The sequence below is a fragment of the Staurois parvus genome, unplaced genomic scaffold, assembly GCF_062004578.1.
Source record: "Staurois parvus isolate SC_StPar_1 unplaced genomic scaffold, SC_StPar_1.0 ptg000101l, whole genome shotgun sequence".
Classification (NCBI taxonomy): domain Eukaryota; kingdom Metazoa; phylum Chordata; class Amphibia; order Anura; family Ranidae; genus Staurois; species Staurois parvus.
The window spans coordinates 1,457,448-1,470,673 of record NW_028317897.1 but is presented as its reverse complement, the minus strand read 5'-3'; the positions used below and the strand labels follow the sequence as shown (position 1 = coordinate 1,470,673).

Sequence of the window (13,226 nt, the reverse complement as noted above, 5' to 3'; positions counted from 1 at the left end):
GACCGTAGCCACCCTCTTACAGGAAGACAGATCACAGCAGCAAAAAAACAGAAATTTGGAGAAGACTGAGAACAATAGAGGGCACTTTTTAAAATTAAGAACACATACTGGAATTGAATAGATATTTTTTAAACCGGAGTTTAATGTCACTTTAAGAGGTTAAAAGCTCCCAAAACATTGACGGCCAAGGCAGGATTATACAATTGCTGTCAGATCATTTCATTTAGACAATGGATAGCAAAAAAAAAAAAAATCCCATTAATCCGATTCGCTTTCCCTTCTAATTATTCTCAGTTGAATGACGCCCACCTCATATCGTTTATTAAACTGTAATCTCCCATCAATACTCTGCGCATCAAGCTGCCGTGCATTATTCAGACCGCCGCATCTCCTGTGAAAGATGATTTTAATCTTTGAAGTCTGGAGACAGAATCCCACATAAGACATTCATGGGAAGCAGCATCCAGTTCACTAACAGCCCACCTCTCGCAGAGGCAGAGAAGACACTGCCTGCTTGCCAGAAGATGCTCTTGATCATTCGCACAGAGTGGAGTCTATAGCGGTGATCTCTCTTCTCTCTCCTCCTTTTTTTTTTTTCTTCATTAGATCAAGTGTGACAATCTGTGATTGGCTGGCAATCAGGGCTTCCTGGAACGGAACACTATTTAAATAACAGTAATTTCACACAGCCAGAAGCTTTGTAACCAGGAGACTTACAGGCTGGTCTTAGGACTATCCAATGCTTGCTGTAAGGTAAGATCATTTCCAATCTTCACTCAGCTAAGCTAGTAAAATGATTATACAGAAACAATATTCCTATCTATTGCTGTCATTCATTTTTAGGATCTGATTCTTATTTGATTTTGTAATTCAGGCATTTTTATTCCAAAATAACGTCTACTGTGACTATACAACTTTATTCTAAATCTGCTTGTTTATTGTGCCCTATATATATATATATATATATATATATATATATATACACACACACACAATTTTTAATTAGCTTGATTTTATTTTAAAATCGTGCAGAAATTGTTCAGGTTTTGCTAGAAGTTTTCTGGGACTACTAATGTTAATTTCTAATGCTTAGGATCAATATTGCCTGACTCTCAGAACTCGTCACTTAACCAATGTGATGGCACTAAATTGACATTTTATTGGCAAACTGATCTAATTGCTACTGGTCAATGGATTTTAGAATTGTAGAAGAAACACAGAAACCCGCTTACAGTTAGTTGTATTATGTGAATTATTGATCATTTCTCAGATTTATGTAGCACATTGCTTTTTCAGAGTTCTAATTGAGCATTTACATCTGTTCCCACAACAGAAGAGCTGGCACTTCAAAGGAAAGATCAAAATATGCAGGGGACAATTTAGAATCTTCAGACTTCACTGGCTGCATGCTTGTTCCAGGTCGGTGAAGCAAAAATGAAGATGATTTCCCCAATATTTTTATTCTCATGTGTTTACTTTAAAAGGAAGATGTCTGAACAGGAATAATGAATTGACTCAGCGTTGTGTTGGGAATGTGCCCTCAAAGTATTACATTTTGGTGGGTGTAAACCCCACAAATCAGATATGGGAACAAATCATATGAGTCACTAACATAGAACATTCTTCATTAGTTTCTGATCTGTACTGATGGACATAGGATGGGATGAATTTTAAAAAGACCAGTATTGTGGCTCACAAATAAGAACTAGAGAGAAAAATGGGGGTGTTGTCCAGAGCCTTCAATCAGGTTTTATCTGTTATTTACTAGATAGTTAAGACTACTTTAAAGTGGACTTGAAAAGTAAAGACTTGCTATGTTATGCAATGAACTTTAGAAATGTTAATTGTGCCTATTCATTATCCTGAAAAACGTACCTTTTTCTGGAATTGTGGCTGAAATATAGTAGTGCCCTTCTTGGTAAATAAGAGTGCCTAGACTCTCCTCTTTAGCCTCATAACTGTAATTCTACAGTATGAGATCTAGGGTACTGCTGCTTCTGACTGCTAATCTTGGGAGATTTGGAGTGAGATTTCATGATGTCACTAGTGTTCTGCTCACTGTTCTCCTTGCTGGAGGTTCTGCCATGAGGAAGCAAAGCCCTGTCTCTACCAAGATGGCATCCTCCACACAGAGACATAGTGCAGAACAAGGCATGGTATGTCAGTAAGTGTCTAATTACTGTCTGTGCTGACCCAGCTCTGGTTCTCCCACTCACTCAACTTTCATGTAGCTTCCTAGAAAGGTAAGAAGGGAAATACTATAGTGTAGCAGTTGAGTGGAAGATCTAAGTCTGCTGGGGTTGCTGACATCACATCTAAGATGGCGGCACCCAGCAGCAGTCTCAGTGTTTTTGGTTGTCTACACAAAGAAGGATTTCATAGGTAAATGATATGCTTAAATTATTTTTAATGCACATGTAACCTTAAGGAAAGATCTTTGTTGATCTGGTATTTTTAATGTTCTACACAAAACTTCCTGTCTGATTCCTGGAACAAAATTGAGTCGGGGCTGAATGCTGCTCAACCATTCACAGCTTTGTATTCTATGAATGAATACAAAACACCCTGTGAATGGTGGAGCAGTGCTCGGCCTGACTTGATTTTGTTTCGGGAGTGAGATGGGAGGTCTCTGTACCATTGCAGGAGCACAGTACTGTATATTGTATGTAGCTGAAGCTACATATAGTTCATTTGATCATAGAGAAAATCTGGATTGCTGATCCATAAAATGACTATCTTATCTCACGTATCAGTCCACAACAGCGGCACCTCGCGGTTGGGGATAGTGGGAGACTGGTTGACACATTTCGCTCTGTATTTAGTGCTTACTCACATGAGTAAGCACTAAATACATCATGAAATGCGTCAACAAGTCTTTCAGCAGCACCTCATGGTGGGGGAGAGTGAGAGACTGGTTGATGCGTTTCATGCTGTATTTAGGGCTTAAGTCCTAAATACAGAGCGAAACGCATCAACCAGTCTCTCTTTCTCCCGCTGTGAGTTGCTGCTTTTATGGACTGATACGTGAAATAAAGATGATCGTTTTATGGATCTAAGGAGTGCAACCATCTGGATTTTCTCTGTGATCAAATGGTACAGTTGGGAGCTGGGCTAGCACCCTTTAGAGGCTAAATACTTAGATTTATGGTGTAGACCAATCTGAAGCATCGTCCTGTTTGTTACATATAGTTCATACAGCACACTCAGCTGCTGCATCTGTTAGACCAAGTTGGTCTAAACGAACGATTTAAACTTCACTAAAACATCGGATCCGGTTTAAGAAGCCATGATAACCCACAGTAACCCACAGTATGATTCATTTGAGATAAAAAGCAAGACAGAAAGATAAGAAAGAGGAAGACAAGCTGAAAATGTAAGGGGAGGGGGATTAAGTGCCCAATGATTAAAATTACAAGCTGTCTATGAGATAAAAAAATAAACATATTTCCTAAAGTTATGGAACTATAACTCTCATAATGTAAATGTACAATAAAAATAGTGAGGATTTGGCTTGCAAATACTTAGAGAGCATCTGGTGACTCCACTGCTTAACTAGGAAAAGTGCTTGGATCTTTCATGATGTCAGCCCCGTATATACTAGGAGAGGGAGGAGCAGTGCTAGGATCCAATCAGACTTTGCTTTATGCACATGTGCTGTCAGGGAACATGCTGACAGGTGGAAAAAACAGAGTGATAATAATGGATGACTTAGTAGTGTTTTGCTGTTCCTTCATTGTTCAATCAGCAGGCAAGAAGATGACTCCTCTGTATTCCTTAATTGTAGTCGCTCACCCAGGGGCGGACTGGCAACTCATGCGGCCCCGGGAATTAGGGGATCATGGGGCCCCTGTGTCCTTGCCCACACTCAAAAAAGCCTATAAAAAAGGTACCTGGGGCATTTCATGGGGCCCCCTAATGACCCTAGGCCCTCGGGCGGTGCCCGAGTGCTCGATTGGTCAGTCCGCCCCTGCACTCACCTAGATGTGCCGTCTGGTGGAGGAGTATCACAAATGTGGCTGCAGGTTAATCCAAACCATTTAGTAATAAAGACAGCGTACATAGATATATTTCAACTGTACATTGGGCTTTGGAGCTTAGCTTTAACATCCTAGGGAATTTAGTACAGTTCACTGGATATTGTTTAGAATATTGAAACATGCAATAGGTCTTTGCAGGGAGTCATCCATAGATGTATCAATGTTGTACAGATTAAGGCCCCTTTCACATGAAGGGTCCTATCAGGCATGACTGTCATTTTCTCAGGAGGACCTGATCAGACCCTCGATTCACCTCTATGGACTGGACTTGTGTATGTTTACATCCACCTACCTCCAATCTGATCCAGTCTGCCAGAAAAAAACCCAGAAGGGGATCGCCCCCCCGCCCCCCCCCCCCCCCCCGTCTAGGCAGATCTGAGGGCAGTCAGGTGTAAACGGAGTCCATTTATTCCCGGCCACCCATAAAGCAGAGCAGGCTCTGCCTGTGTTCACCATGACCTATCATCTACCCGCTCTGCTCTGATCAGCAGGGAATCAGCAGACAGATCCAAAGCTGATCTAAACATAGCCTGCCCCATGTAATATGGCCCTAACAAAAACCCTGACTGACTGACATTTAGGGTCAGTGGAGAGAAATGTCACCGACACACCAAGGATCTCCAATGTGGGTCCAAAAAAGGCTTTAATGAAGGTTTACATATACAGCAAGGCAATGTTTTGGGGTCTCGCAGGACCCCTTCATCAGGCATGTGATGTCACATGCCTGATGACAGGGTCCTGCGAGACTCTGAAACGTTGCCTTGCTGTAGCTATGTAAATCTTCACTAATCGCTTGGCGACCGCCCTATAGCAGAAATACTGCTACAGAGCAGCACGGGTGCACAAAATCACATGTGTATATATATATATATATGTGTGTGTGATTTTGTATTTCCGGGTAGGGGGTGCGCGCGACCTGCTCGTGCGCCCTACCCACGCCCCCATTCGCTGCTGTCAATCACTGAGTCCCACCCAGTGATTACTCTCCAGTGCCTGGTGATTTCTGAGGATCTCCGACAGGAGAACTGTTTTGTTTACTAACAGTTCTCCTCCCTGTCAGCTCGGGAACACTGGTCTGGATGGCTGTGCACAGCCATCCAAAGCAGTATGATTACAGTGAAGCACACTGACACGGCCCCCTAGTAAAACACTCCCAGCACACAGTTAACCCTTTGATCGCCCCTCATGTTAACCCCTTCCTGCGCAGTTCCATTAGTACAGTGTCAGTGCTTTTTATTAGTACTGATCAATGTATTGGTGTCACTGGGGATGTCAGTGACACCAAGTCAGTTCCCCCCAGTGTCAGAATGTCTGCCGCAGTCCTGCTAAAAGTCGCTGATCGCCACCATTACTAGTAAAAAGAAAAAAATTCCAAAATATATACCGCCATTTGTAAATGCTATAACTTTCACGTAAACCAATTAATTTACACGTGTTGGGATATATTTTAGCAAAGACATGTCGCAGAATACATTTTGGCCTAAATTTATGAAGAAATTTGATTTTTAAAATTTTTTTACTGGACATGTTTAATAGCAAATAGTCAAAAATACATTTTTTTTCTCAAAATTGTCAGTCTTTTTTTTATAGCGCAAAAAATAAAAAACGAACAGGTGATCAAATACCACCAAAGGAAAGCTCTATTTGTGGGAATAAGGGACATAAATTTCATTTGGGTGCAGCGTTGCATGATCACACAATTGTCAGTCACAGTGATGCAGCACTGTAACGCAAATAATGACCTGTTCAGGAAGGGGGGGGAAATCCTCAGGAGGGCAAGTGGTTAAAGCCTTTTTGGACCCACATTAGAGATCCTTGGTGTGCCGGTGACATTTCCTTAGGGTGACAACGCAGAAGCACAATTGGGAGACTGGGGCAGAACATTATCCCCCATAACAGGAAGAAAGAGCAAGATCAACAGAAATTATTATTTTTTTTTTTTTAAAGCTGCATTTTTAAAAAGACTAAGAATGACTTTTGAAATTGCATTAATATGGTAAATCTTCTATAATAATGACACGGTGATAGAGTGTAACAGCTCACTGTTTACAGCTAGAAGACCTTTACCAATATTTGCACACAGTAGGAGCTGTATATACTAGGTGAGAGGAATTTTGTATGGAACATGATGTCCTGTAAAGCCATACTTCAAGGTGAGGATTAAGATAGGAGAATTTATGACCTCCATGTAAGAGGTTTAGTAATCCACCTGTGGAAATAGGCAATATAATAGAGTGTTAACACTCTATACATCTGCGAAGCCATCCCAGGGTATCATCTTTAGAGTTATGATATGACAGTAATTATTGGGGAATATTTTATGTGCACAGGAGAGTGTCAAAGGGGCAGATTAAATGGATTTTTCACCATCTTCATCTTTCTGTTAGTTCATTGCTGATGAAGACTTCATACAATAGAAATGTGACATGTGTGGAACATAATCACGCTAAAGCTTAAGTCCAAAATCCTTTTTTCGTTTTGGATAGAGAAAGGAAGATTAGAACCTTTGTCGACGTTTTATTTCAGTGATGGGACAAAATGGGTTTTTTTTGTTTTTTTTACTTGCTTTTAAAATATAGAGAAAATGATAGGTCTTAGAAGACAATTACACCGAAGAACATTTTTATTTTCTGCCCCTAAAAAAACCCAAAAAACAACAGTACGTCTGTCTTCTGTAACAACAAAGGTTATTATTGAATTTACAGGTACATGTCAAAATATCTCTAAATCTTTGCTTCTAAAATGATTTGGGTCAATTATATTTTTAGGATTTGTTGCCTTTATTTGATTATTTCATAATTTTCTCAGTATATCAATATACAAATTTAACAAAATCACGCCTATCAATGCCATCGTTTTTTTAAGAAACCCCCACCATCCTTAGTAGGACTACACATAGCCCACATGCCATTTTGACTATTAATAAAAAGCCCTTGACTTACAAACAAATAGTTAATACTGGTTTAATTTATGACAAAGGATTCCCAAAGTGCTATGAATTTTCTAAAGAGACAACATAGCAATTGCTATTTTCCTATCTCTAATTTAAACATTACCAACTGGAAACAGCAAGTGGGAAGGGGATGATCTAAATTAAGCTAAACATTTATGTAGTGCTAGTCCTATAGGAGCTGCTGATTAGGATGTGTCCTCTGTTCTGCCCTCAAACTTTTCCAAAAAACCTCAGCCCCTCTAGCACACCAGGTTGACTGTACAAACATACAATATCACAGGAAATCACTGAAAGTAATACTTAGTACCTAGTAATAGCACTATATCAATGAAAACAGGCACCACACCAGGTTGCAAAGGCATACTTAATATATTGTCACTCAATATGGTTGGTAACTAGGCAAGCATAAAATGGATTAACAATGATAATAACAAAATTTAGCATACAAAGATGACATTTGGCATCCAGATCAGCATAAGCAGTAGCAAAGCCACCTCAAGTGCAGCAGTGAGTGTAATCTACTGAGCAGGCCTGGACTGGCCATAGGGCACATCGTGCATTTGCTTGGCGGGCTGGGGCCGCTGGGCCGCATATCCTGCGAAAGCTGGCTCATGTGACAGAGAGCTCAATAGAGAGCTTAGCCCTCTCCTCTCTGGGCTCCCATAATCGCTCCCCTTCGCTCACTGACAGACTGGCAAAGAAATGGTTAATGGGCAGAGGCATGGCTGGGAGCTCTGTGATTGGCCACTCTCTGTTCCCGATCTGCAGGTCCCCTGCAGTGGTCAGTGCAGAGTGGAGTGTGAGCCCTACTGAGGACTCCGAGTGCTGATGCCTCTGGATCATGCTGTGGAGCTGCAGCGCACTGGCCGAGACCCACTGCCACCAGCCCATCTCCATCTACCAAACACCGGGCACCCTGTGAGCATGGCAATAGATAGGTGAGAGGACACAGGGGGGTGTCAAGGGACAGTGGGATAAAAGAAAGGAACAGATGCTCCCTTCCCCCACTTTTCACCAGTCTACTGAGCTGTTGCTGTGTTGCTGGCATGAACACTCCAGTTGTCTCGCTGTCACCAGTGTGTGTGCTGCCTACTCCCTTGTTACCAGTTTACAGGGCTGTTGCTGTGTTCCAGGCGCATGCACCCAATTGTCCCTCTATTACCAGTGTGCATGGCACTTACCCCCTTGTCACTGGTCAACAGGGCTGTCAATGCTGTCCCTGTGTCACTGGTATGTACACTCCAGCTCTGTAATCCTCTCTGTTGCCAGTGTGCACTCTGCCTACTCATTTATCACTGGTCTACAGGGCTGTCCCTGGTGTGCACGCTCCAATCATCCCTCTGGTGCCACTGCACGTGACACCTACCCCTACCTACAGGGCTGTCCTTGGTATGCACGCTCCAATCATCCCTCTGGTGCCACTACACATGCTACCTACCCCCTTGTCACTAGTACACAGGGCTATTACTGTTGTCCCTTCATTGCTCATGCATTCATAAATGGTCCCTTTGTCAATGGAGTGCACACTCCAATTTTTCTTCTGTTGCTGGTGTGCACACTGCCTGCCCCTCCAAGCCCCCTCATTCCTGCCACTGATTCCCCTCCATTGCTGCTGTGATCACTATACTTATCCTCCTGTTGCTGGAGTACCTAACACCCATCACCAGGGTACAGGACTGTCCCTTTGTCTGTGGTATGCTCACACTTCACTTCTTCCTCTACCCGGTGTGTGCATATTACAATTGTCATTGAACGCCAGAGCAGATAATGATAGGCATTGAGAAGCCAGTAGTTCTCGTTATTTGTAGTTTGGGTTTTAAAAAAATTGGATGCTCAGTCTAAAATGCCTATTTTTCATCCCAGTCCAGGCCTGCTACTGAGTGTTGGAACTATACTGCCAGAGTGCATTTATGGTGGTGATGCTATCCCAACTGCATATGCACTGTCCAAAATAGAAGGATGGTAATGGAGGCAGCAGGGGAACAAAAGAGGGCTTGCGGAATAATTTTTATGGAAGGATCAGTCCTTTGAGATCTTCTGCGGGCTATTGTTTTTGCCCTTTAAGAGCGTCAATGCACTTACAGACAGTCCCATTTAATCTGCATGCAGTATAGGTGCCGTATAGGTATGGTACAGTCTTGTCACAGGTGCAAGGTAGATGTAGTTCAGATACGGAAAAGGTTTGGTATAAGGTGGTATACTGTAGGTGCAGTCTAGTTTTGGAATAAGTGCTGTATAGAGTGCAGTATGGCTCAGTCCCTACTAGCTGTTATCGGCTATGGGTGAATAGCCCTCTCACCAGTCCCTGGAATGCTGCGGTGACCTCTTGCTGTAGAAGGGGGGCCCCCCTCAGTCTCTTCCTGAAAGCCTTTGATGATCAGCAGTGGGAAGCAGAGGGTGAGTGGAAGCTCCAGTCTCCCTGCTGCAGAGATGCTGTGAAGGGGCTGGTGCTGCACTGCCCCCCGGGGGTCCTCAGTTCTGGCTCAGATCTCTACTGGTATTGTCTTCCACTGGCAGGTGATTATCCAGACAGAGGTGCTCTAATTCCCTTGGTGCCAAGAGGAAGAACTTTCCCACGCAGGTTAATAAAAATCCTCTCTCCACTCCTCCTACTGTACAGTGCATACTGGGAAATGTAGTGTAATGATTAAAGTGTAGCGGTGGCATAGCTGTTGTCTCAAACCACAACTCCCAGAATTTTCAGTGCTCTGCATAGAAGTCTATGGACTTGTTTGGCTTTAGCTGTCCCCCGCTGGCCTGAGGAAGATGGTGCAGACCAACTCAGTATCTCAGTAGGGGAAGAAAAGAATAAAGGGCAATGTCTTCGTCTCCATATTGCTGTAGCCCAGTACCTGGCTACATTTGATAGGATGAACTAGCTCTACATGCTGCCTTGAAATCAAAATATAAAAATATTTACATGCAATAGTTCTTATTTAATGGACTATAAATATATATTTTTGGCTTGTTTTTTAAGTCCTGACCATAATCAGAAAATATATGCAAGTAACTATAAACTCCCTTCAAAATAATGATTTTTAATAACCCCTTCTCACCACCACCTCCCAACCCTTAACCACTTGCCTACCGGGCACTAATACCCCCTTCGTGCCCAGGCCAATTTTCAGCTTTCAGCGCTGTTGCACTTTGAATGACAATTGCGCGGTCATGCAACATTGTACCCATATGAAATGTTTATATTTTTTTTCTCACAAATAGAGCTTTCTTTTGGTGGCATTTAATTGCCACTGGGTGTTTTATTTTTTGCACTATAAACATAAAAAGAGCAAACAAATTGAAAAAAAAAGTTTTTTCTTTGTTTCTATTATAAAATTTTGCAAACAGATAATTTTTCTCCTTCACTGATGTGCGATGATGAGGCTGCACTGATAAGGAGCAGTGATGGGCACTGATAGGCAGCACTGATAGGTGGCACTGATGAGCTTTCACTGATGCTGCTGCACTGATATGCAATGATGGGCACTGACTGGTGGCACTGACTGGCAGCACTGCTGGGCACTGATGGGCTGCACTTCTGGGTGGCACTGATGGGGGGCACTTCTGGGCACTGGTGGGTGGCACTGATGGGCACAGTTGGGTGGCACTGATGGGCTCAGGTTGGTGGCACTGCTTTGTGGCACTGCTGGGCAATGATCATCAGGGCACTGATCATCAGTGCCCTGATGATCAGTGCCAATCTCTTCTCTGACAATTGTTGGTTATTGGCAGTGCCTTCCTCACACTGTGAAAGCATGGGGAAAGTGCAGCCGATAACCAGCAACTGTATTTACCCGGTGATCTGCTGTGTCATTGGTCACAGCTAATCATGTGGTAAAATGCTGCTGTGATTGGCCTTTTACCACATCACGTGATCAGCTGTGTCCATGGGACACATCAATCATGGAGATCGCCGGGTGCATGCCACTGGGGGCGCACGGGAGGGCACGTTCCCAGAACTGGAGTGGGAACCAAGTGGTTAAACAGGTTCTAAATGCCAGGAGGCAGATTGGCAGTCACAGCAGTCACATGATCGGAAAGTTTTCAATTGCAAGTATAAATCGGGAGCTTTCCGGTTACTGTGCTGAGCACAGTAAACTGTTTAGATAGGGACTCATATATACAGCCACTTGGCATTAAAAGTCCACCCACCGAGAGGCACATATATGCGTACGGCCTGTGGGAAGAGGTTAATTTGTAAATATTTGTTAACCTCTCTGGCGGTATTCCTGAGTGTAGCTCGGGGTAAAGTTTCAGTACCAAAAGCGGTAACCCCGAGCTACACTCGGGCTTACCATGCGGTGTTGCACAGGGATTCCCTACAGCGCTTACCTTGTCCTTCGCTCCCGCGATGCATCCCCTGCAGCGTCCCCGGCCATCTCCTCCAGCCGATGCCGGCATCTGGCTTCCGTGTTCTGGTCCCTGTGACGTCGGGACGTACGGGCGCCGGAACCGGCGGCAAATTTGAAAATAAAAAAAAAATGACATTTTTTTTAAAATGATTATTTCATAGCAAAACATTCCTGTATCAAAGCATTTCACATACATTTTGTCCCTACTGCTTTGTCCTGTGCCCTGCCTGCATTTTGACTGTTCTTTCTGCCTGGAAACTTAGAAAAGTCCACGGCGTCCAAAAAGCGTCCCTTTAGGTCAAAATCGCTATATTGGCGCTATATTTCAAATTTCAGTGTTTTTGGTTTGATTATATTATTGAATTAAATTTATTATTATTATTTTTTATGAGTATTTATTAAAATATAATTTATGATTTCGTGTTTCAAGTTTTATCATATCCGGAATGTTTACTAGACTCTTGTTCAGACAGATTTCAGGGAGTTATTCCTAAATTACAGGCCTGCAATAAAAAAAATACATATTTCCATGCAAAAATGGTAGCGCTTTCAGCACCACAAATCTGAAATAATCATACCGCCAGGGAGGTTAAAAAACGTGTTTTTCTTTGTTAAAAAAGGTGAAATTGAAGCAGATATAAAAGGCGCAAATGAATGCAGCTCTGCATTTTTTATTAAATAACTGAATGCATTCTTAAAATGTAAGTGTAAGTACTTGCACTTGAATTAGTATCAGCTTCTTGCAATATCCTATGCAGCAAAGCTCAGACTGGGAGGGGGGAAGTTCTAGGAGCCAATTAGATGTGCTGCATGCAAATGCATTGACAAGAAACTAGCCGAGAGTGAGCAGAGATATGACTTTATTAGTCCCTTCTGCTATCCACGTATCAGGCTAGACTGGAGAGAGGATGCCGTTGTATAGCTTAAATCAGTATTAAATACAAAAGCAAACATTTATTATCTTGCAGCTTACCAATTCTTACATGTGATGGTGGCTTTAGTTTTATTTTCTAGGCTTTCTTTATTTTTATTTTCACCAGGTGATCCAGCCAGTAAATCTCTTGTTTTTCAATAGAACAAGCTGTCCTGCAAATGTATTAGTTAGATGGTTGAGAAAAAACATTTAATACTAGCATGGGTGCTTAAAATGATCAGCTTTTCTTTATTTAGTTAGCTATGTATGACCTTTATCCCAAAGTGAAAACTGTTGCTGCAACTGCCTAAAATGTTAGCTGAAGTTTGGCTTCAATTTGTTAGTGTATCTAAATCTGAGAATACATCTACTCCCCCCCCCCCCAGACTGGCAATGCTGCTGTCCATCCAGACTGAAGGCACTCTAATACAGGAGGTGTGTTACTGGCCAGATCACCAGGTGACAACGGAAGGAAAAGCCTAAACAAAGAAAACAAATGCAGTCACCACATCTAATGATTGGTAAGCTGCAATATAATACATTTTTGGGATTTTTAGAAAATATACCCTTATTCTCCTAAAAATAATCAATGAATATTTACTGCTTAAAGTGTCACTAAACCCACATCATAAAAAAAACTATTAATAAATGCTGTATTACATGCTGTTCATACTCACTCACATACATCACTATGGGATTCCTTTTCTGTATTCTGCAAAATTCCTGCTTGAACCTGCTGTTCTCTATCTCCCCCTTTTGATCATGTTCCCAATGTAGCTGGGGAGTTTGCAGAGCAGTGTTGGCAGCTTCTGCACATGCTCAGTTTTGAGTGAATTTCTATGCTGAGCATTTCCTCCCTATTACATCTGGGCAGCCCATGTGACTATAGAGTCACATATGTGGGAGTATACACTCCCTGGTAAATGACAGCCTACTCCCTCCTTCCTTCTTGATGCCCACTAACCAGCGAAGCA

General features: G+C 42.4%; 1 protein-coding gene across 3 annotated transcripts in view; it reads left to right on the top strand.

Moving 5' to 3' along the window:
• Nucleotides 1-343: 343 nt before the first annotated feature.
• Nucleotides 344-13,226, top strand: part of LOC149467785 (carbohydrate sulfotransferase 1-like) — a 103,856-nt gene continuing 90,973 nt past the window's right edge. For 2 of the 3 annotated variants that reach the window (XM_089671203.1, XM_089671202.1), the window contains exon 1: nt 344-753. The gene's annotated coding sequence lies outside the window, so the exon portion shown is untranslated. The remainder of the gene's footprint in view (nt 754-13,226) is intronic. The other variant, XM_089671201.1, reaches the window with a different exon arrangement.